The 25,436-nt window shown below is 41.3% G+C and overlaps 1 protein-coding gene across 7 annotated transcripts in view; it reads left to right on the top strand.

Moving 5' to 3' along the window:
• The window catches only part of NSD2 (nuclear receptor binding SET domain protein 2), a 99,964-nt gene that overhangs the window by 10,308 nt on the left and 64,220 nt on the right, over positions 1-25,436 (top strand). Inside the window, exon 3 of one of the 7 annotated variants that reach the window (XM_059845328.1) lies at positions 261-327. The exons of 4 other annotated variants lie outside the window; for them this stretch is intronic. The gene's annotated coding sequence lies outside the window, so the exon portion shown is untranslated. Of the gene's footprint in view, positions 1-260; positions 328-14,893; positions 15,026-25,436 lie in introns of those variants that run through there. 2 more of the 7 variants (XM_059845327.1, XM_059845329.1) reach the window with 2 other exon arrangements.

The raw sequence follows: 25,436 nt of genomic DNA, 5'->3' as shown, positions 1-25,436 counted from the left end.
ATTGCAGACGGTGCTGAGGCAGGATGTAGAGGAGGGAAGAGGTACTGCAGAAGAAAGTTACAGGTTTTGTCTGCACAGCTTTCCTTGCATTGATGTACAGGACAAAAAGAATTCAGTGACTATCAGCTTTCAAGACCAGCTTGTAGAGCTGACAGTAAGAGAATGTTCTTTTGCATTCAAATTGAGTACATTTGTTCTAGAATTTATTAAGACACTGTAAACAAAGAAACTAACAGTGCCACATCCTGTTCTTTATTTAGGTTGGATGAAGGCTTCATTTGGCATCATGGAAACTAGAATGACTACCCTGGGCTAAACCAAAGGCCTGTGAGTCCCTTTATCCAATCTCTGATCATAGTCAGAAATGAGTGCTTAAGGAAGGAGCATGAGGAATAGGGTGAGCATAGAGCATTGCTGCCTGCAGCAGTGACTTCTGTTTCATTGCTGCTGATAAACACACAGAGAACAGAGTCTGGGGGTCTGAGCACAGAGCTGGGAGCTGTGAATCCACTGTTTCAGTCCTGCCTCTGTCACCAAGGTTACTTGTGCATCGCTGTGTCCCAGCTTATGTGCTGGTGGCAAACCTGCCTTCAAGCCTCTGCGCTGCAGAGAGGCACACACAGGCTATGCTCACTTCAGGCTGGTTTTGATCAAGTCTGGTATTATGGAGAGATTTGTTCCTCCTTAATGAGGTGCTTAATATCTGTGATTGTTTCCTGAAGAGCTGCATAATATCCCAGTGCATTTCTTATTGTGCTCCTTTATCTCTTCCCTATTCCTTCTGGCTCCTCTGTTTTTCACATGGTTATCATCACTGGCCTTTGTGGTCCTTGTGCTTTGTCCTAAGCTTGTCATCCCTCAGTTCCTACAACCGGGAACAGCAGTGCAAGGTGAAAACTGCAAATATTTTCCCTGTGTAGCCCAAGTCCAGGTCAATCCATCAGGTAGCACTGAGAGGCCAACTCTTTCAAATGTCCCCTCTGAAGCTGCCAAAAAAAAGGTGATGCTGTTATATTTCCAGTAAAAACAGAAAGATAACGTTGAAGACACCTCCTTAAAAACTCCTGTTAAAAATTGTGGTTAAAAGCTGTTTCACATTGCTTCAGGGCTACCTGCAGTTCCCAGCATGATGGATGATCCTGAATGGATCCTCAGAAATTCAGTCCATCAGCTGCAGGCCCCCTTCTGGTGAGTTCACAGTTTCATCATTGCTTCTGAAAGTCTGTCACCTCCTCCATAGCCATCGTTCCCACCTCCATTGGTCTACCATCCCTTCAGAAACACCAAGTGGAGGAGGACTGCAAGCTCCACACTCAGGGCACTCAGAACATAACAATGCAGGCAGGTAAATAAGGAGTTGTCAGAATTCCCTTTTTCATTTTTAACCTTACAATGTAGAACCTTTACCAGTGTGATATTATTGGGGGTTTCTACAAGCTGACTCAAGCTGCTGGATTGAAGGCCAGGTTTGAGGAATTTCTCCCCAGATCCTTGCACCTCAGGTTGAACAGAACCCTGGAGAGCTCCTCCTCCTCCCTGTGGCCTCCAGCTGTGCTTCTGCACAGGGCAGGGGTGCACAGGAACTGCAGGAAGCCACAGGGAAATCAGGGCTGAGTGGTAACCAAATATGTCTAACCCAGGGGGAAGCTGGTGGGAGTGCAGAGCTAGTCAAAGGAAAGGGAGTAAATACACTGGAAATTACAGGCCCTGGAATATTGGCATGACAGTGGAGAGCTGTGTATAGTAAATAAATAGAGATATGCATGTTTTAGCAATTTCCCCAGGGTAAAGTGAGTGGGAGCATGTTCAAAGAGTAGTATTTGCTTTATACTGTTCTGTTCAATATATACATTAGGAAGTACATATAGGGTGTATGTTTGATCAAGGAATTTAGACAATAACCTGAGTAATTGGCAGCATACACCAAATCCCATCAGTCTGATCCCAACGCTAAGTTCCTTCTCAGTATTACAATTTTGCAAGCAATTAAAATGGCTGCTTAGCTATATTATGTTATTACAAGCAACATCACTTGTCAAGTATTTTAAGTAGGAAAAGTGATGTTAGTTATTGTGCATTACCACCCAGGTAAAAATCACACCCCTGTGTTAAGCATGCACAACAATATACCATTAACCTGTTTAACATGATAGCTTGAAAGAGTGGTGTGTTTTGCTTTTACATTTCTACTACAAGTCCTCTGTTATTACTTTTCACATTAAATTTTTTTCTGCTATAAAGATGGAATGATTTTGCAAACTAGTCTCATCCCTAGACTGCTATACTTTGACAATTTCAAGGCTTTTCAACTCAGACCCTTGCATATGTGTCATGTATCGCATTGCAGATTTCATCCAATAGTCGAAAATGTACTCTCAATGCAGTATCATCTTATCAGTATTCTAGCACCATAAGCCTTCTCACTGCAAGCAGAGGACTGTTCATTACAATGAAACTGAAAATGGAATAACCAAAGGATTGATTTATATGACCATCACTCAGGAATGTTCTAATTCTGACATAATCTCTCTGACTGAAATCCTAAACACTGTATAATTTTGATTTATTATCCTTAAAAAAGGAGCCTGGATCTATAGATAACAGAATACCTGGCATGAAAAAGAATGGTGCAAAAGCTCAGGAAGACTGCAAGAAAATGCAGATTGATCATGTGACTTTACTCCAAACATTGTCTCAGCCAGCAAATCCATGAACGAAGCTGAAAGCAAGTGGAAAAACATTATGCGGATGTTTTCACAAATCCACTCTGTCACTCGGAAATCTCTCATGATTATATACATTTTATAGCAAAGATAAGAGCATGTTAGTAAGTTCAAGCATGAAACAGTCTGTTTACTAAAGGCTGCAGGGAATGTTTATTAAACCAGCTAATTTATGGCAAAACAGGGCCAGAACTTGATATACTCCACAAAAAGCTGCTTTACCAGGCAGCTGTTTCCCTCCCACACCGACAGTGTAACCCACTCCGTGCTGTTCTGTCCTCACATCTGCTGCCACGGGAGCCAGGAGAAGGCTTGTAAGGGTGTGAGGGCATGTTGGACCTGAGTGCTCACAGGTGAAAGCTACAGCAGCCCTACAGTGTGCCCCTTAAAATTAACAGCTGATATCTTTAAAGCAAAGCAGCTGGATCTAAATCAAGTAGAATCTTCTCAAATTGAAAGGTGAATCAGGCTGGTTGTCACTTGGATTTTTTTGGTAAGGTAAAGTGAGTAGTTAGACGAAAGAGCAGATAGAAAGTATTCACAGGCTGGTTGATAAATGTACATTAAAAGCCCACTGAACACAGTCCTAATGCCCTGCAGGAAATGAAATCAACAGGTCAATTTAAAGTAGACTAACAAAAAGAAATCTGCCCTCCACCCGTGCCTTTTTTCTGTTCTTAATGTTTGGTGAAATGAATGCTTGCCTCCTTTCCTCCCACACACTCAGCTCACAGTTCCCACTTAGCCATTTCCCAGTCCTATTTTACACATATCTTTATCTTATCATGCTTCTTCTGCAAATCCTTCTCCTCTAGAGCACTTACATCCTCTTTCATAAAATTCACCTTTTACAAGTGGTACCTAATCAGTCTTACTTTGTCCTAGCCAGGAAATTGAGGGGTTTATTTTAGAAAAAAAAATACTGTTATTCAGTGAATTTTGTGGCTAGTATTAATGACTTTATTCTAGTCATTAATAGTCTCCTTTATGCGGGAACATTTGTCTGCTTCACTGTACTGCACAATGCATATTATTCTCACCTATGAATGGGCCTGTTCCTTATTACTACCAAAGATCAAACATTATACCATTCCTCCAGTATGGAGCTACAATCTGAGCTACAGCTACTGCAGCCACTGTAAAAGCACTACAGCCTCAGAAAGATTATTTCTTCCTTCCTGAATACGTTAGAGTTGCTATACCAGGAACTAAATTTGTGCTTAGGGATAGCAGGAAGTGCCTGATTCTTTTTATGTACTTGCAGAAAGGGAGGGGGGAAAAAAGGGAAAGGGAGGAGATAAAAAAGAGAAGAGAAAATAATAAAAAGAAAAAAGAGAGGCTTTGGTGGAATAATAATATTTAGGACATTTATTCCCTGAACTATATGTGGACAATTTTCAAAGTAAGACAATAAAGTATTTATATCAAAAACTCTGTTCTGCTAGAATGACATAAAGCCTTATAAGTGGCAGACAAAAGAGAAAAAAACCCCATGAATATTATTTCTGTAATCAATTAGCATGTCAACATGTAGGAATACAATACAGATAATATTTGATTCTTTGGACTAGAAAATTTAACATAAAGCCCAGTTCTGCAAACCAATCCTGGCATACTTGATTTTCAGCGTGAGCTGTTTATTGAATTCTCAAATGAATGTATTTATCATTAGGAAAATCAAAATACCAGAGGAAGTAATATAGTCTTAAATTTCCCAATGGTGAATTAATAAGGGGAGTCAATTCTGCCCTCAGCCTGGTATCTCATCCACCAGACAACACTCACTTCCCACTGTAACAACAGATGATTGTAAAAGCTTAACAGTGTTTTGCCAGTGCTGGTAAAGCTGATAGGGATGGGAGTGAAGGTCAGCTTGGTATCTTCTTCAACCAATGGCAAACCACTCAGTATGAGGGGTTAAGAACTACTTTATTAGGATGATTATCATTACCCTCAACAACAACTATAAAAAGCTCCAAGTCAAATGGTTCTGACTCACTTGTTGAAGGGTAATGCCATCTGTGGAGGAAATTCTGGGTATGGGCTGTCACCAGTGGCTAATCCCTCTGGAACAGGTGCACAGCAGTTTGCCAGTCCCACATCACAGCAGGGCTGGGAGCCAGGACATCCAGCTCACAAAGTAGATGCCCACTGGAAAGGAGGTGGAACAAAAGAAGAAAGGGCTTGTCTTGTTTCTCCCAAGCAGTTTCCACTTGTAAAGTTTTGGTGACTAGAAAAACTTGGAAGCCATTCTCCACCCAGTGTGCATCACCAGTAATACCCTACTTCTCCTTCCTCACTAGTGAGCTCTCCTGAGCCACTGCAGCAGCTCTGGAGTGAAATACTTTTGCACACAGTATGTTTGCAATTGTAAATTCAACAGATTCTCTATAAACTGGTAACAATATAAAGGATTTTAAAACAAAATGCCTAAGTACCAGATCAGTCCAACCTAAGGTCAAAAAACATTTGTCAAGTCCATTCAGGACAGAAGGCAGAAATATTCCAAAATTGCCTTTTAAATGAATGAACGAGGAATACAGACTCAAAAGTTCAACTCTGGCAGATGCTGAACTCACTGTCATTTGATCTGCAGTAGCATCTGGGTGTCTGAGTAGGTCTGCTGAAACAGAAGGAAACCTTTCCCAAAAAGATTGTTCAGCTAGTCCAAACTGGTAGCTTTTGAGGAAAAGAAAAACATTTTCTTACATTATAAGGATTATAAATAAAATAACATAGTCCTTTCACAGAAAAAGATACACCTGTTAAAAATTACATATTGCAAAGTTAGAAAGGACCTTATAATCAGACCTGCCCTAGACAGACAAAAAGACTTCTTAAAGGGATTTTTTTTCAATCTGTAATACAACACACCTTTCAATATAATATTTTTGTCCAATTAAAATTATTCTATTAATGGAGAGTCTATCATAGTTTTATTATGATTACAATTTATTATAAACTTATTGTATTCATTACTAACCCGAGCTGTAAAAAACATAAATACTAGTAATTATTAAACATGAAAACAATGCAAAAAAAAAAAAAAAGCAAAAAAGAGGGAAGTGAAGCTGATTAAATGTCTGGTTCCCATTGATTGCCAATAGCTGCTAGTGTTAAATTAAGAGGATATTTTATTGTCCCCTACAGCCAAGCTCAGCCATGCTCCATTCAATAACTAATAATTTATGTCTTTGAGTTAATAATAATTACAATAAAAATATTCCCCATTTTCTGGCATGCTGTGTTTATTTTAGGATATTAACACAGCAATCCAAATACAACACGTAAAACTCCCTCAGGGTTTTCTGTCTCACATCCCAGACCTTCTGTTTCTTTATAAGCTTTAACAGCCACAGTTAGAGGAGATATAAATAGTCTGAAGCACAAGAGAATCTCTCTTCCCTGACAGAATCTTTATTTACAAGCTCTGCAAACCTTAGCAGGTCAAACAGTCCCTTGCTGGCAGGTTAATAGGACCCACCTGCCAAATAAACCCACCAGTGAGCTCCACAGGGCCTACATAAATCCAGAGTGCTTGCAACAAGATTTTCTCCTAGGAATCACACTGAGCATACTGAGATGGGATGCTTATAGTTCAAAAGAGGGTCATCTTTCAAACTCCAGAGTGCTTGTCTGCCTGGCATCCACACATGAGTGTGCAAAAGGTTTGCAAAAACCACAGCTCTTACCTTCAGAAGGTATCATTATTTAACATTTATATTTCAATATTGCTTACAGCATACCCACATGCTGAGGCCTCCTCTGCTGGTTCCATATGAACAAGTAATGCTTGTAAGTCTCTGCCCTTTGGACTTGTTAAAGGGCAGGTATAGTTGGGTCATAAATTAAATCTTTAAAATTATTCAAGACTTAACATACAATTAATTTGCCTACAATGCCATGGAAAGAAAATTAACAAATATGATAACTGGTCATTTAAACCAACCTAGAAAGTAATTCTCAGATGCCAAAGTAGGTTTTTTTTATGAATACTGACAATTATCAAAGTGGAATTCCATTCTGACACCTAAGCTGTTCAAACACAACTCATAAATGTTTCTCATTGAATCAATGACTTCTTTATGTTCTTTCCTGAATCAGCTAGGCCCAGCAACTATCCAAGTGTGGGCATATCCACAGGCTTCTCAAGAGGCCTACTCACTATGTTTATATTGCATTGTAAAAAGCATCTCCAAAGCATCCTGCAGATTTCTGTTTGCTGTTCATACAGTGAGCAAAGTAGTAAATTCTGAGCACACACCTCATCATTCATTAGGATGGCACCAGGCAGATGAAGGCAGACAATGGATCATAGCTGGCCACCAAAAGCTCTCTGGCTCAAAACACTAAAGCAGAACTCATGATGCACTCATGAAGGGAGCTGGTTTTCCTTTGCACACCTGGCTGAGAACTGCAGGAATGCCTGAGCTGATTCACAATCAGATATGTGTCCCAGCCTTAGAGGTGGCAAAGGTAATCAGGAAGGACAATATGCAGCTGGAGAGGCAGCCTGTCTGTACTGGGCAGGGATCACAGGTCCCACTCTAATGACCAGTGGACATCTGATGAAGTTCTTTAATTTACTCTGAGAAGCATATCCATATCAGGCCTACAGGCTGCCTGCCTGTAAAAATTCTTCAAGACAGGTTACAGGCAGATCAGGGAGCACATAAAAAAGGCTTGCAGCTCTTTGTTCCTGCAGGTCTACAGTGTGCTGGACCAGAATCCCCACAGGCACTGGGCATTCCAGCTGTATTAGAGCATACATTATTGATAAGTAAAGCTTATTGATATTATTGATAAGTAAAGCAATTGATAAGTATTATTTATTACTTATTGATAAGTAAAGCTATTTGCCAGAGTCATTCCAATACAAGTCAAATGTGACAGTTTTACAAGTGTAGGTGAAGTAAGGAACGCATGTAGAACATACATTTAAGATAGTATGGTGTGGCAAAGCACTTGGTTGCACTTTGAAGGCCTTGAATGCATTCCTTTGAAGGCTTTGAATGTCAGATTACCAGAGAGAATGCTCAATTTCAGGATCCTGGTACTGCAGCTCTTGGTGATGTTATCAGTGGTTTACTTTTACTAAGAGGTAAAAGTACCCCTTCTGGGGGTACTTTTGGGGTGAGACAGAAGTCGGGGCTTTGAATCACAGACCCTTTGATCTGAATGCCATTTAAGTGCCTATCACATGCTGTGGAACCAGTGCAAACAACTTTGAAGAACCAGCTCAGATCCAGCAGATGCACGTAACATCAGCCCTTCAGCAAGCACTGCATGCCCAGTTGCTGTAGCAATTGCAAAAGGGGGAGTGTTCCACTCCCAGTGGTTTGTGTCCATGGGAATGAAGCTATTCTTAGCACAGTGGTACTACAACCATGCCAGCTTCAGCATGAGACAACAGAGAGTGGGTGAATCTTCATGCAGGCAGTGTCCCACACCCTGGCCAAGCCCAGCGCCTTTCTTCTCTGCTGGATACATTCTTTAGTTGAATCACAGTTTAATTCAGCTGCTGTAAATGCAGCTGAGCCAGCCCGATGTTTATCTGCTATTTGTAAACTGGATGCAGATTTGGCACTGGAGCCAGAAGTGCCTCAGCGGGGTCAGTGCTGTGTGCAGGGCTGAGCTGCTGTCACTGCATGCAGTGTGACTCCTGCCGTCAGTGCTGTGTGCAGGGCTGAGCTGCTGTCACTGCATGCAGTGTGACTCCTTCTGTCAGTGCTGTGTGCAGGGCTGAGCTGCTGTCGCTGCATGCAGTGTGACTCCTGCTGTCAGTACTGTGTGCAGGGCTGAGCTGCTGTCACTGCATGCAGTGTGACTCCTGCAGTCAGTGCTGTGTGCAGGGCTGAGCTGCTGTCGCTGCATGCAGTGTGACTCCTGCTGTCAGTCCTGTGTGCAGGGCTGAGCTGCTGTCACTGCATGCAGTGTGACTCCTTCTGTCAGTGCTGTGTGCAGGATCCAGCTGCTGTCACTGCATGCAGTGTGACTCCTGCAGGCAGCCCAGCAGCCCCTGCTCCCTGCCAGGGCTGGCTCACCAGGCAGGAGCCTCTCAGTGCTGCACTGCCTGGCACTGCACACTCTGGCTCATTAACAGTAACTGAAGCGAGCAAACAGAGCTTACAGCAGTGAGCACATCCAGCTCATGTAAGAACATTGTAAAATGTGCAAGAAACACATTCCACTCCTTTCAGTTCTCACAGCAGTGACAGCACAGGTGATAATTTAGCAGATAGGCCTGCATTTGCAAACCTGCTCATCCTGGTCTCACATCCAGTTGTTTTGGCCCTCATTTGTCAAGTACGTTTGCACATACTCGACGCCAATGTAAAACAAGTGCTAAGCATCTTATATAAAGTCTCCAAACAGTTCTTGAAATTAGTGGCAATTTCTGAAAATGCCTGTCAGTGGGCATTTTTCTCCAGGCTTATACACAGAGTAAATAGGATATGACCACAACTACAATTTCTCAGTACAGGAAATTGCCAGTCACCAACGTAATTAGAAACAGTTCATGTGATCAAATTAATCATTCAAAAAAGAGCAATTACTGTTAACAGAATAATGGCATGCCTTAAAAAAGAATGAAATTACCCTTTAGGACCAACATAGTTACCCTCACCACTCTGTACTGAGGCAGCAAAGATTAATACATATGCAAAATAAAACACTGCGTTAGCATCTGCTGAAAACAGTAGTAGCATTATCTATCTGGCCTATTCAACCCTTAACAAACTTTATTCTTCAGCCCCAGGAGAGAGTGGAAATATCAATAGTCACTTCTCTGCCAAAATGAAAAAAAAAACACTCTTCAAGGTTTCCATTGCTATATAACTTACTGCATTGTGATTATTGCTGACCAATAATTACATGAAGATTAAACATAAGTCAGCAATTTGAAATGCAGAAGAATTTAACATTCAAACCTACATTAAGCTCCTCAAACGCTAAGACTTGGCTTGTTAAGGCTAAAGCTTAACTCTGTAAGATCTAGAAACACGTGCCAAACATATTGCAGAAAACTACATTTTTGCTCTGTTATGCTAAACATTAATTCTGATTATAAATGTATTTTGAAATTTATACTTCTAAGTGAGATTAAGTTTATGTTTTAAAACACAGTAATACTATGCTATCAACAGATAGCAGAGTTAATATGTTTTGAATCCTCAAGCTGTGTGTTTCTACAGAGATTAGATTTATTTTATTCTGAATGTCAGCAATGTTTAAATTAAGTCATGCTGATGGGGAAGATAATTAGAGACATATAACTTCTATAGATAAATTTATTGATTCACTGAAGTTACTTATACCAAGCTGAAGCACGCTAGCTGCTGAGAACTGGTATACAGCTGGTTTTTATCATCCCAACACTGGAAAACAGCAGGGACATGCTCCTCAATTTTCCTTTCTCGTGGCCTCTGTCTTGCCCTGACGATGTATCTCACTCCCTCATGTGTTCAACTTTCCTTTTCCGTTTGCTCCCTCAATTACACTTCCCTTCCTTCTGCTCAACACAAATGATGCAAACACAAATAAGTATTTGCAACTAAAGTGACATTTACTCCATTCTCCTCCAGTCTGAAAGCGTACCTGGTAAACAGACTGCTGTGACTTGTAGTACAAAGAAGATTTGCATTTAACTGTTTTTCCATCAGGTAATCATATTTTACTCTCATCAGTATTTAAGCCATAAACTGTAGCTGCACTGAAGACGTCCCTCATTTGGACAGAGACTAATTCTATTTCAAATTCTCAAAGTAGATTATTTTCTTTTTCTCAAGGAATCAATTTTCTATTAAAAAATACCATTTCTTCATTTTTATATGGGTTTACACAAAGTCTGAAAAGCCTGTACCTTTTCAAGATAATTTAAAAGTGATACTAATACACATCACATTTTTCAAGTAACCATTTTCAATGAATTTTCATTCAAATTAATTAGCAAATACATGTTCAAGTTCTCTAGAACACATTTACTACTATCATTTCATGATGAATGTGCTACAATTTATATAAAATATTTTGAAACACTGATGTTAAATTTCATATTTGATTTTTTTCTTAATTCTAGATCAGCAGCTTGTCCATATAAAACAGCATGCAATATGCTGCATGGCCAAAGACATAAACACATACATACTGATAAAGATTTTTCTTAACAATTGTGATGATATGGACTGACATGCTGAAGATCAGTGTCCATGTCTAGTTATACTTAACATACCTAAGGATAGGTTGAAAACAACAATTACTCTCTGTTAATCCAAACAAAAACATGGACTGCTGGCTAAAGATGATGGGCTGCCAGTTGCCAGCATGAAAGTGTCATGGTGATAGTAGGGATAACACTGAGCAGGTTTCTCTGCATCAGTGCTGCATCAAAACAGGACAATGGGCAGCATTAACTTCACCAGAGTATTCATGGTTTGGTCTGTTAATGTCTTCAGTGTTCACCCCTAATACATGGAACAGTCTGTGAAACAAGAAAAAAATTACATCTGTAGATTCTATATGGCCTATTACAGTACTTATTCAACACCCTAGTACAATAAACACTGCAAACATGCTGTGCTGCTCTGCTAATTGGGGAATATCTGATTAACACATGGACTACACTCATGCAACTTCACTTTAGCACTATTGTGAGTTAACATTGCCACCAAGATAATCTGCTTGCAGGAAAATACACACTAGAGAGGTTGTTATATAAAATCCTAAAACAAAAATAAAAATGGGTACAAGAAAGGAATTTAGAAAGCAATCAATCCTTAGCATCAATATAGGAGAGGAACATAGACAGAAGGCTCCTGCCACGGAGATCTATGAGATGAAATGTGCTCATGAGCTGCTATTTGCCTTTGCCAGGGCAGTGGCAAAGCTTCAGCACAGGGACTGCTGGACCCCATCGTGTCTAATGGCAACAAATACCCCAAAATGTGCCCCATCCCCTTGTCAACAGCACTGACCCAGCTCTCCAGGAAAGGAGCTCTGCACTGCTGCACTGAGTAATGCCACACACACTGCCTGTTCCTGGCCTCTGTCTCTCACAGTGGAACTCCAGCAACTGCAGCTCAAGGCCTTGGCTTGTCCAGCACTCACTGTCTCTGCTGTGGCAACAAAACAAAACTTCCTTGACCTTCAGAACTCCAGCACATGCCTAAAGCCAGGGGCACTCAATTCAGTTACTGCTGAATAAGTGATCTTGAAAAAGTGCTTGAATTACAAATTCTCTTTTGGCCTAGTAACTAATTGATAATCTCCAAGATAGTTAAATATTTCTAGGACAGCATGCTACCACTACATTTATTTAAATGCCTTTGAGTTGAAAGAGGGATATTTTGAATATTAATTGTGATACTGTTTAACACAATATATCAATAAAAGTTGAAAGTAAGAAGCAATAAAACTTTAGACACCAAATGAAACAGCAGTCACTATTAAATGAATACTTTTATTTGCTCTAGTGGTGCATCTCTGATATTTCTTGGATAGGCCATTGAAACCAAAACTGCTAAAAGATATTGGCTAATTAAAAAACACAAGGAAATATAATGAAAGAATAAAATCTCCAAGAGGTTCAGCCTGCGAAATTGTGACAACTAGAAACTGATTAGAGGATGTTTCCTTTAACTCCTTCAAAGCTATCGCTCAAGTGTAATACAGCATGCCTGTGATTTGTCAGCACAACTTATTCTGCACTGCATATACATTTATACCTTGAGAAGTTAAAGCTTTTTTGAACTCAGTTTTCAGAAGTGTCATACAACTATACCCCTTTGCAAAGGACCAGCCTCTTTGTGTACTGCAGTGGAAAAATGAGGTATCTTTGTTACCACAATAAGAGCTCAAGGAAACAGCCAGTTGTTTTGAAAATTAAAAAACCTGCAAGCACAATTTTTATTTGAAGGGTCAAGACATTGGACAAGTTTGCACCAGTGTCCATCTGCAATATAAACTGGTAGTATGCCACTTAAAGGTGTTAACTCCCAGCATAAGCTTTCCTGGAAATCTGCATGGTGGGTTTATCAGGAGGTAATTACATGGTTGCAAATCTTGGTCCCACAAACAAGGCCAGTGATCTACAGGATTTGTAAGGACTAAGGAAGATTTGTCACCTTGACCATGATAACAAAATCCTTCCACTTACACCTTAAAGGACTGACACAGAAGGCAAACATAGGAACTGTGTTATCTGTAGGATATTATGCATTAGTCATAGGTACAAAATGAAAACTTGTTTCTCTTTTGTAAGTCATACATAAAGATGAATTTATATCATGGGGCCTGTACAAAAACTTTATTCCCAAGAGAACATAGACAAAGTATTTGTATCACAGAAATTATTGATAGCCATGGTTTTTATGGAAGTTGAGGGGTTTTTGAGGGGGGAACAGAAAACACTGTTGGAATACATGGCATGCTTTGTGCTTTTAGTATGTTAGATTTATTGTTCAACAATGAAGAAAAGCAAGCTCGTATATTCCATTACATAAACAACAAGATTCACATACTCACACTTCTATTTATTTGTATTGATACTGGTGCCTCTATTTTTAATTAGAAAGGATCTTTAGTTTTTCTGTGACTGCATTTAACTGAACTGTGGAAAGGAAGGTGGATAAAACTGTCACGACTCTTAATCCAAATTAGCTATTTTAAAATGCAATGGCACTTTATCTTTCTCTTTAGTGCTGTAAACACTGACATTCGGAAACTAAATCTTGTTTGTCTAACGCCTTAAAGATAATGTATTTTCTTTTTCAGAGAAAGGCTGTAAAACAAGTTAAGGTACCTTTATCACTGTAGGCAGATCTCCTCCAGCCACCTTCAGCTTTAAGTTTTAATCAGCTAATGATTAAGATTTTCATTACTAAGTACTTAGCACTAAATTTGCACTGTTCAACTGCTTACTGCCATGCAGCCACCATTAAACGCTCACCTAAAAACATCAACAAACTTTAACATATGAAAGTAAATTAAGGATCACGTAAAAAAATAAACAGTCTGAGCCTTTCTGTAACAGATGGCCTAATTTCACCATTATCCATGAAGTATGATGCTGGTGTGTTCCCCTCCCTCAATTATCATCTGTTTACCTTTGGCAGGAGTTGCGACAGGTCGTTAGCTACCAGGTTAATACCAGTATCCATAGCACCGAGGAACTCCATTCTCTGCCTTGTACACAAACACAGCTTCTCAGTGCTCCATAAATCCTTTATTAAACCATTGAAAGCTTGAAAAACCTGGCCATTACCTGCTTTACATTATCTGGTGCAACGGTTCATGAGAATATTTGTTCCTATTGTAACATGACGGCTATTTAACGATTTGACCTAAAAAAAAAAAAAAAAAGGAAAAGGAAAAAAAGCTGTGTTTTCAATTGGCAAATTACAAGCACATGTACTTATTTTGATGCAAGCTTAAAAAAAAAAAAAAAAAAGTAACCCAGGCCATACTTCCACAAGAGACAGCCCGGATAATTCGCAGCCAGGCACACTTCGACTCTTACAACCATTCGACAGCCTCCAAATTGTGTGCAGTTGTACGGAAAGTCAAAACATTTGGCTTAAATCAGGATTTTCAGAGAGCGCACGTGTACGGTGGCTGAGGCCAGCGGTGAGGAGAGCACTTTTCAGCCGGACAGGAAGAGAGGAATAATAATATAAAGATATTTAAAATTAAATGCTTTTCACCTTCACTTTCGGGAAGAGGGGTGGGGGGGAGGGGGCGGGGGCGGTGGGTTTAACGTGTTCTTGCGCACCTGGGGACGGCTCCCGGCCACATCCTCGTACCCCAGGGAAGATAAATAATAACAAGAACAAAAAGATGGTTTTAAAAAGCGTTTCCCACCGGGGTGGGCGGGCTCTGGACGCGCTCTCGCCCACCTGGGGGCGGCGAGCCAGGCTCCCCCGAGCGGGCCTAGCCCCACCTCGCCCCGTGGCCTTCCCTCCCCTGGCAGCCGGCCCAGCCGGCCCGGCCTCCCCTCTCTGCCGGGCGGCCCCGCTCCCGGCCCCGCTCCCGGGCGGGCGCCGCTCCCGGCGGCCGCGCGTGCGGGCGGCTCCGCGCGGGGGGATTTGAAACGGCCGCTCCGGGGGCCGCGCGGCGGCGGCGGCCAATCAGCGCCGCCGATTTTTCGCGCTGGTTCTGGCCGGAGGAGGGGGCGGGGCCGCCGCGCAGGACCCGCCGGAGCCGCCGCCGCCGCTGTGTCGCCTCGGCTCCCGCCGCTCCCCGGCACCGAGATACCGCCGCCGCCTCGCCCGGCTCACCGGGGAGAAGGATGCGCTAGGGCACAGGTCGGTAGGCCGGCAGCGCGGCTGGCTCTCCCCCGCGGGAAGGGAGGAGGCACCCGGGGCACGTTCCCGCAGGCCCCGGGCGGGAGGCGGGAGCGGCGGGAGCGGCAGCGGCGAGGCTCGCCCGCCCGCGGGGATGCTGCCGCCCGGCCGCGCGCCTCGCCGCGGGCACCGGGAGCCTCTCTCCCGGGCCGGGACCGCGAGCCCTACCCGGCAAAAATGCAGCGGAGGCGGCGTGGGGGACAGGGGGTTCCGTGGCGGGGCATCCGCGCCCCCCCTCCCGCCCCGGCGCTTCTCCCGGGGACTCTCCCTCCCGAGGCTCCGCTCCCCTCAAACTTACCGTCTCCATCTGCTCGGGCAGCCCGCAGCTCCCGTTTCCCCCTTCCCCGGAGGAGGGCTTTTTTGTTCGCTCCCCCCTCCTCCCCCCGCTACCTGGCCCTCGTTGCGGGGCCGCGGGTCCCCCCGCCTGCCCCTCGTCCCCCCCCCAGCGGAGGCTGCCGCAGGATTTGTGCCGCTGGCTGGGCCTGACTCTTGGGTGGCGGAGGAGCGGAAAGGAGCGATGCCGAGCCGGAGTCCCGGCTGTTGCAGCTTCATCCTTTCCCCCCGACCGCCTCCTCCTCCTCCTCGGCGCTGCGGGAGGTCGGGGGCAGCGTAAAGGGGTAAAGGAGAGGTGCCCACCCGTCCCACCTCCCTCCCCGGGGAACGGGGGATCAATCAGTGCAAATCAGAAAGAAAACCAGAGCGGGGGGACACGACCGATGGGAAGGGGGGAAAAAACCCTCCCCAGGCTTTAAACCGCCCCCTTAAAGGGTAGTGAGGCTGCAAATGTCCCCCCCGTGGCGGTGAGGGTGTGGGGAGGTGGAGGCTGCTCCTGCCCCTTCCCGCCGGGTAGGACTGAGATTGTACGGCAGCAGGAGTGAATGTAACTCTGGAAATGTATGGAGGGGGAAGCCATGTTTGATTTATTCCTCCACTAAACACTGGTGTGATGATCCTTCTACTTACACCCTTCTGCAGTCCATCCTGGACCGGTATGGGAGGAGAGCCTTGTTAGGAAAATGGAAAGCAAACATTCCTGCGAAGGCGTGCGGGATCGTTGGCTCGATATTCATTAAGTATAAGAGTACAGGGCTCTTGTAACTTGAATTGATATTTGTGTGGTAAAAGAGCCTGGGGAACTTGTATTCCCAAGGCCATAGTTACAGCTCATCTGCTGTGGCTTTACCGCTCTGGGGGTGGAGAAGGGAATTTGCCATACTTCTTGAATGTATTTATACTTGCTTTTTGGTTTTGGTTTTTTTTTTAAATATGTCGGCTGAAAGGAGGAGTAAACACTATTAGAAGTACAGAGATGGTAAACACCATATTTAAACATTTCAGAGAAAATGGGCTTCTTGCTAACAGGCATAAGGCAAGCAAGAAGCTGGTATCAGTCATTGCCCATGTATTTCGTGTGCATGAGTATTTTCTTATTGGCATTTACATTGAAATTGGTTTATAATGATTGTTAAATTTTGGAGCTAGTGTACTACACACTGAGTAAGCTAAATAGGTCTGCTTTAAAAAAAATAAAAAGAAAAAGGAAGATATGTTTGGCTTTTAGCCTTTGCATACATCCAAGGAAGGTAAACACTAGGGTGGAAGTGAAGTTTGTAATAGATTTTGCTGAGTCCTTGCTAGTGACTTAAGTGGACATATATATACATATATATATAGAGAAGGTTACTAACATTCCTTACACATGGAAAATGTGGCTTCCGCTGCAAGAATAAATTGGTTCTTCATGATGAAATGTTTGTATGTTAGCAGAATGTCTGCAAACTTATTGCTGAAGCTATTATTTGCTTGTTTGCTGTGGGAATTTTGCTTGGGAAATGCAGCATATCACTATTAATAAACTCCTCAGTTTTACAGTGTGGTGAATTTGACTGTGGATTATTTGACTGTTGGATGAAATAATGGAATTAAACCATTGTTTTGCAGGGCTACTCAGGGCTCAGTACTTAAAGTATATGCAATTTTTGGTTGTAATTATCTATATCCCACACATTAAATCATACAGGGATTTTTGTCTAGTATGCTACCATCAGAAAATCTGACAGGTTTTTTCAGTATGTGAATATAAATGCTATAAATATTACTGGATATAGTGTGAAGGTATCCCTCATACATGCTTGGAAAAATCCAGGTATTAAAAGTACAGTAAAACCTACTACTTTATCAAATATTATTTTGAAATGTCAGAAGAAACTAGGTCATTACACTTTAAGGGTCTAGATTTAAAGTACTTTAAAAGATGGAAAATAAAAATAAAATATATTTATTTTTAGTTCAATATGAATCCAACAAATGGCTGGTAAGAATAAAAAAAATTCTGTCTGTGGGGCTATGTGCCTTTTCTGAAGCCAGTGGTAGTTTTGCAGGTGAGATTATTGCATGTAAATTACTGCTTGCGTGCAATAGACTGGATATTACAGCAAAGCCAACCCTGCTTGGGTTTAGACTGGAAGCAAAAATTGGCTGTTGATGGGTGGCTTTCTAGTATTTGGTTTGTGAATGTACACATAAATGTGAGTTTGTGTCCAAAAAACTGCCCTAATAAAGTAGCAAAGGAATGGCAAGAGGAGATTGCTTTTCAATGTCCTGTTGTTTGTGGCCCTTTCACCTCTCACTGTTGCACTGAGCCTGCTTTTTGTTCCACCAGTGTCAGTGCATTTCCCCAGCGAGGTCTTGTTTCTGCAGCCAGGTAAATGTGAGTGTTTCCTTGTGGTCAGTCAAAGCTATTGACTGCACCGGGGCTCCATGCCCATGAATGTTCACCTGCTCTGCTCAGATTCCTGTGGCAAGGATCTGGTGTGTGATGCGTAGGAGATACAAACAGAATTCTTGCAGTGATTTGGTCACTGCTGGTCATTCCTGCTTATATAACCACATGACGTTTCTTAGGTTTTAAGCATAGAAGATGGTTTAATGCATGAAAATTGCATGTATTTCCTGTATAGAGCAAGGTAAAGGGCCAGGCCTTTTCTGGGAAAAAAAATTAAACCTCTCCTCGAGAGCAGTGTGCTGCACAGTGAGAAGCATCCATTAAGTGGTATTGCTGAAAACAACAGATTCCCTAACAGTCAGTAATCAGGCATGAGTAAAGAACTGCTTGGGTGGGACTAATAATAATGCCATAGATGATGACTACATGTTTTAGTACTGTGTTTGTGGCTATACTATTTGAGCTCTTTCATCACTTTCCTGCAAAGAGAATTGAAGTGGCCTTCTGGTTGAGTAGATGTGATAGATCTGGTGTAATTATCAAATCCAGCCTTGGGATGAAGGAATAGTGGAGATCATAGAATCAGAGAATGGTTTGAGTGGGAAAAGAACTTAAATATCATCTAGTTGTACCGCCCTGCCATGGGCAGAGACACCTTTCACTAGAGCAGGTTGCTCAGAGCCCCCTCTCAAGTGGATCAGTCCCATGTTTGTAGGGAACATCACTTTCCAGTTAGTCTGCAGCTTTGAGAAATGTCTTCACCAAGGATGCACTAGAATCTTGGTGGTAAATGAGAAGTGGAGATGGAGCATGGCACCAGGATAAGTGCTCAGGTGGTGAAGTGAGTCCAAATTTCCTTTGGTGCAAAATTACAGAGAACTTGGGAGAAAGGGGGCTGGTAAGGACAGCCTTGTTGATGTGCCAGTATTCACTCTTCTCGTTGTAAATTCATGTAGTGGTTTGAATGGGTCAGTCAGCTATTTTATACAGATAATGATCACTTGGAAGGTTTTGATTCTGAGAACATTTTTGAAGGAAAAGAGAGAAAGTACCTAAATTTTCTGCCTTCACTGCACCTTCAAATTAGTTTCTCTGTGACCTGGAGTCATTGGAGGTAGCTGTATAAATGTATTTACCTTTTTCCTGTCACTGACAGAAATTACTAAAATGATACGTCAGATGCTTTTTTTAATGCTTTTATCAAGTTTGTCAACATCTCTAATAGTTAAATTTTATTTTCTATCATCAGCAGGAAAAGAAGTTTTTGAAATCTGTAGAAGGAAAGTGTAGGCCATATTCCTTTCTGGTACCCTTTTGGTTGAATAACAAGCTACAGAAATACTCAAAGTTCATGGTGAACAGGAATATATACTAATATATATTAATACTTTGTGATGATAAGTAGTGCATGATGGACTATGTATTAACCTTCCTGACAAGCAACTCTAAACTTTAGCACCAGATAATCTATTGACTCTCTGCTACATTCAATAAGGAACTTCTGTCCAAAGCATACAGTAGATTACAACATAAACTGAATTTTTAAAAATGCATGTTGTGTGCAGTAGACAAATACCTGTGAATCACGCTTGAACCAAAAGCAGGATTTGTACTATCCTTGCTAATGTTAAGAAATAATACCACTGCATGGAAGTTGTTCTTATGGTACCATGGTGTGCTGAGCTACGTGTGGAAAGTAGGGGTTTGAAAACGTATTTGAATATTTCACAGCAATCAGATTGCACTCAGTGAGTATGGAAGAGTGAAGTACTAACCTAATGTACTTCATAGTTTTCATATGTTGGGCAAAATTACTTTGCCCTGGGGCACCATTGGTGCAGGATCTCATATATGACTTATTGTGAAACTAATAAAATATATAAGAGACTTAAAGCATGTTTTAAATTGCAAGGATTGCTCAACAGGTGATGGCTCTGTTTCTGGTTTTGTTCCCATCCTTTTAGCTTGTCCTATTTTCATCTTGGTGAAAGATAGCAATTTGATCTTCTTTTGAACTTTGGTATTCAGCTCCCCACCACAAATTTGAGCTATTTGGGGTGAGGATACATAGGTGGCAAATGGCTGGAAAACTGCAGCATGATGTGCTCTTGAACTTGATTTTGATAGAAGCTTTACCATTTTCCCTCTGCTATCTGTGAAGGATACTGTTGGTTTTCTGTGTCTCTTTGGAGAAGCACAAGGATGTCTTGTTCTGTTGGCTGACAGTGATCATTTAACTATCTCTGTGACATCTCTTTGGCTTGTGCCTTATACAAAATACTAAAATATTAGCATCTCACATCCATGCTAAAATACACATTAAAAATGTGTTTTATACAGAGTCATAGAGTGTTCTGAGTTGGAAGGGACCCCCAAGGACCATTGAGTCCCATGCTGAAGTGAGTGGCCTGTACAGGGACTGAACCCATAATGTTTGGGTTATTCACACAATGCTCCAACCAGCTGGGCCAAACTCAGCGTATACAAATCATCTTCAAATGTATTTGGCCTTGAGGGCTAACATCAGAATTCCATGTTTTCTTTGCCAAAGTCAAAGAGCATAACAGGAGTGAGTTGTGTTCTCTGAGTTCTGTTCTCTGAGTTCTGCCATAGTAAACAAGAGATACAAAAGGAGCAGAAGATGAGATATTCTGTGACAAAAATATCTTTAAGAGACAAGGCTGAGGTTAGGAAAGATCTTGTTAGAAATGTGATTTAAATGGAATTTGAAATATTTTGAAAAGCTACTGATTAAAGAATAAAAGAAGCATTAGAAAGAATATGTAGTAATGCAGCCTTCTGTCATGGTGTTTGGGAACCATTCCATATATTTATTCATTCTAATAAGCAGAAGTGTAAATGTTCATGATGTGGCATGGGTTAGTCTCTGGAGCTGAGGTTCCCAAGATCACATTTCAGATAAATTAATTGTGGGACTTGCCAGCCTTGGTGGGATTCCATTGGAGCAAAGATCCTGACTGCACTGGAACTCTGAAACATCTAAATTGGGGAGTTATCTCTGTAGTAAAGAATGCTTAGATTCTGATAATAAAGCCAGAGGGATTTAAGCCAAAGTATGAACCTTGTAGAATAGTGTAGGGTGAAAGATGTGAATATGGATCGTTTCCCTATATGGAGTGCTTGCCAACAACTTTCAATCAAATACTTCAGAGTGAAATTAATATTGTGATTTTTCTCTGAGTGCAAAATGCAGACTCAGAAGCTGGTTTATAGCAGCACTCCTGAACAAACGAGAAACAAATGCTGGGATTAATGTGGAATGTGACTGAAATTCAGCAGTAGTGCAAAAAACAAATTCTAGTCATAAAATGTGTAGCTGAAAGTACATGTGCAATATCTGTTCATCAAGTGAAAGCCTGGCTCAAAATGATAGTGATAGCTGAGCCTTTAGAAACTCTGCAAATAAGGAGAGCAGCTACAGTTGCTTAACACTACTTATTTCTACAGTCAGAACTAGATTTTCCCATGAGAAGTATGTACAACACAATTTGTCCAAAGAACTAAATTTGATAAGACCGTGAAGTAATGCACAAAGCTAGTACTGTGATGAAAGGAAAGCAAAAAATTGTAGGAGATACCCACTGCAAACCTCTCTACACAGAAGTTTTGGAAAGTGGACAGGAAGGAATTGGTTTGTTAGACAGGGAAGTGTTTTATCTTTCTGTCTTTAAGTGGAATGGATAAGGTACACTATATCTACAGAAACTTAAAACTCAAATTCCAGACCTTTTACCACTAACAGTTACACTAATCACTTTCTGAGAGATTTTTGATGTAGATGTAGCAAAAGGAATTAAGAGCCCTGAGAATGATGGTAATGCATTTTGGCAGGAGCATGGTAAATCTCCAGCACAGGGAAATACTTCAAGTAATGTCCAAACCAGAAAGGCCACTTCATAGCAAGTATTTGGATTTCTTTGAAGAGTGTCTAATGTCTAAGTCTCAGGCCTTGCTTGAGAGTTCCTGGCATACATCTGCCAGTTCCCTCTGCGTGTGTGTTTTGCCTCAAGGAAACACATTGATAGAATTATTAATGTAGTTGCATGTAAATAGTTATGGTCTGCATGAAGTAGATCAGAATTAGCATAGTATGGCCAGGATCACATTATAGTCAGTTCCATTCAGATGTGGGTATGTGCAGCTTTTAGTGGATGGTGTGTATCTGTACGTTAAATTCTGTAGTGCGGTGGAGCCAGGATTAATTACCTGTGACCTTTACCCTCCAGATCTTTGTGAAGCTGAATGTACTGGGTGAAAGAAATCAGCTATTTGTACACATTACCTGTCCACAACAGAGAGGTACACTATGAGTGCCATGTGTTGCTGCCTCGGTAAACAACAGAAGATGTGGCCAAATGCTGCTCCAGGATTATTATGCCCTCTCTGCGTACATACAGCTGGGCCTTCATAGTGTTGGCAAAGCCCCACATATCTCCAGTGTCAGTGCCACTTCCTAGAATGATTCCAAGGCACCAAGTGTGCTTCTGGCATTTAAATGCACCCACTTGGATGAAGAGGTTTTAATGCTGTGATAGACAAAGATAGCAGACTTGTCAGGGTCTAGGCAAAATGACTGTATCCTCTGGATTAGAGTTAACTGCTCTCTGGTCAGATCTGGGAAACACTGATTTCTGTAGAGGTGTAGCAGATAACATCTTGTTAACACTGCAGTTTGATTCATTGCCTATAACATTTTGTGGTGTCATCCCAGGTTTGATCTTCCCTTCCTTGAATTCCCTCAGAATTCAAATGATGAGAAATTTTCATGATTCTCTTGGTGAAGCTTCAGGCAATTGCTATGCTGTCACAACTACATATGGGAATGAGAGCAGAATCGGTGGCCACAGTGAAGAGGAAACAGATTATAGTGTGTTTATCTGCTGCAGTGAATATTATGTAAGCCAGAGGATCCAGATCCTGAAAGTGTGGTGCAAGGAGTAGAGGTGTGATGCTGACAAAAAAAGGCAGTGGGATTAAAAAAGGTATGGGAAATTACAGTAGTGTTAGACCAGGTGAAAAAGCAGTATAAATAAGGAGCTCTGCACTGAAGTGCTGTGCTCTTTGAGATAGTGTGTGATTGTGTTTGGTTCTTTGTTCCCAAGCTGTGTAGATGCCAGGTGCACAACTCTGAGCCATCTGAAAGACAGGGAGAGACATCATTTCATTGGTGAGCAAAGGCCTAAACTGAGCAAGTACTGAATTGTTGAGTCCTGTTTTGCTAGAGAGGGACCATTCCCTTTGGAGCTCTGCAGGACACAGAAAAATCTCAGGTTTGGGGGCTGCCTCTTTGTATTTATTAAATACTGGTGGTATGTCCACTGGTTTCTACCATTTTAGGCACCAGTGATCCTCCCTGCTTATGTGCAGAGGAGAAGCCATTCTTTTCTGTTCGATCTGTGGTCCCACCACAGTGGTATGTGTAGTCTCTCTTCAGACAGAATTACAGCATCTTAGAAGAATTTGATTTTACTCCAATGTATCTCTGCTTCACCCACCTCCAGCAGCATGAGTGGAACTGACAACATTAAATTTCTGCAGCAGTGGAAAAAAATACTTCTGTGACTTTAGGCAAAGGAACTCATGGAGAGGAATCCTCTTACAGAGTCTTCTAGCCTTGTCCACGTGAAAGGGTTGGTGGCAAAAGCTTTTCCCAAGGAAGAACAAGAAAGCAAGTCCATCCATTTTGTAATCTTGCTTTCTGCAGTAGCAAGTGTCATTTAAAAGGAAAAACTTGCTTTCCATTCTACAGTTGTTAAATGTACAAGTTGTTGTTACCTATTGTCTTGGTAAGAAGGCAGTAAATACTTGCTTTGGTTCATGAAAATAGGCTGTGACATTGAAGTTCAGAAATTTTATCCATTGGGGGAAAAAAAAGCAAATCCAAAACAAATTTTAAAAGATGGATACTTTTTTTCCCCAAGAAAAATATTTGGTGGCAAGTAATATTGGATAATAAGTGCGACTGTAAGTACACTAACTTTTTTCACAGAGTTTTCAAAATGTGCTTTATCTTGTTATATCTTCTGCAAGATTAATGAAGTCTTTACTTCAGGTGCTTTTACATTAAAAATCATCTCCTTTGGACAAACGCTTTTTTTAAAATTTTTCTAAGACTCATGAATTTTTAGAAGGTTTTGGTATATTTATTTTCAATTCTATCTCAGCTACTGCAGTAAAGGTTTTCTTCATGAGAGATGCTGCTTTTGAATTTTCTGGCTAGAACTGGTTTGTGACAACTTTTGGCCAATCTTGCAATGCAATTTTTAGTTGTGTTTTCTACTAAAATAAAATTCTGTTTAGAATTTTAGATCCTGTCGTAATTTTTCATTGTTTTAATGCAGTGTAGAACAGTTACAGTGTACAATACCATAGTAAATACTCATCTACTCCTATTTGATATTTTAGTGGTTTTATACAAGATATTATGAGTAAGCATACTAAAGTTTTCAAATTATTAGCAAAAAAAGTGTTGTAACCTTCTTAATCTCATTAAGTATTTTCTCTCATTCTGATCTGAAAATTGGAATAACCTTTTGTCTTAAAATTGATGAGACAATGGAGAACACTTACCAGAAAGCAATCTTAATACAAAAAAGCAGCAGCCATCTATTAGCTTTTTAGTGCCAGCTGAAAGCCTGATTTGTAGGTAATAAAAATAGCATTTGTGGATAAAGTTCTCTTACTGTGAATTTGTATTGAAGTTTGTCATCCCCCCCTTCTTTCCCCCACTTCCCTGTGCCTGCCCCAAGTAATTCACCAGAGTAATAAAGCCCTTAGACGAAACAAAAGTGATATTTAATAGAGATTCTTGGTGGTGGTTACTTACTCAGTTCCCTCCCTCTGGCTGAATTGAAAGGAATGGAGTACTCCATTCTTTCTGACACACCAGAAAAGCATCTCTGAAATTACAGCAGATGTGGAAGAAATAGCTAATAAATATCACATAAGTGATAGTGGCTTGGATAGTGAAAGAGGAATCTGACATGCACACTAACTGCATTTGACTCATGACTCCTGTCAGATGATGAACTTTCGAGTAATTAATGCATGATTTAAAATGCCTGCAAGATAGTTTGCCTTATATAGAACCTGTTTTTTTAGTATGAAAATGTGTACAAAGCCACTGCAAGGATTGTCCAGTTGTCATTGTCTGATTAAAAATTCTAGAGACCTTCATCTGATAAGAAATCTTCTTTTCCATACTGAAAGCTATTTGTTCACAAGCCAAAATATCATGTTTATTCAGCAGACTCCTGGCTATAATGTTTTTCCCCCCTTTGTTAGTGAAAATGGTACTTGTTGGGTCACCAGACATTCCGTATGGGACGATACTGGCTTAAGCTCATTAGCTGCTACTAGCGTGTGATGCTTTTGTCCCCTTCCTTTCCCTGCCCTCCCCCCACTTTCCTTTTCAATAGATACAGAGTCATCTAGAAAAAGATAAGGGATTGCTTTTGCTCCTGTGTGATACTGTGGTCCAGCATGAGTGCACGTGATTTTAGCTACCAAATCTAATCGTATGCTCAGCTGCTTCAGGACCTTACTCTTACAACTTGAATCAACCAGATCTTGTCTGTGATCTATCTTATTTTATTCCTTCATGTCTTGTCTTCTACATCTCCTTGC

The sequence above is a fragment of the Haemorhous mexicanus genome, chromosome 4 (assembly GCF_027477595.1).
Source record: "Haemorhous mexicanus isolate bHaeMex1 chromosome 4, bHaeMex1.pri, whole genome shotgun sequence".
NCBI lineage: Eukaryota > Metazoa > Chordata > Aves > Passeriformes > Fringillidae > Haemorhous > Haemorhous mexicanus.
This window is presented reverse-complemented; position numbering and strand designations above follow the sequence as displayed.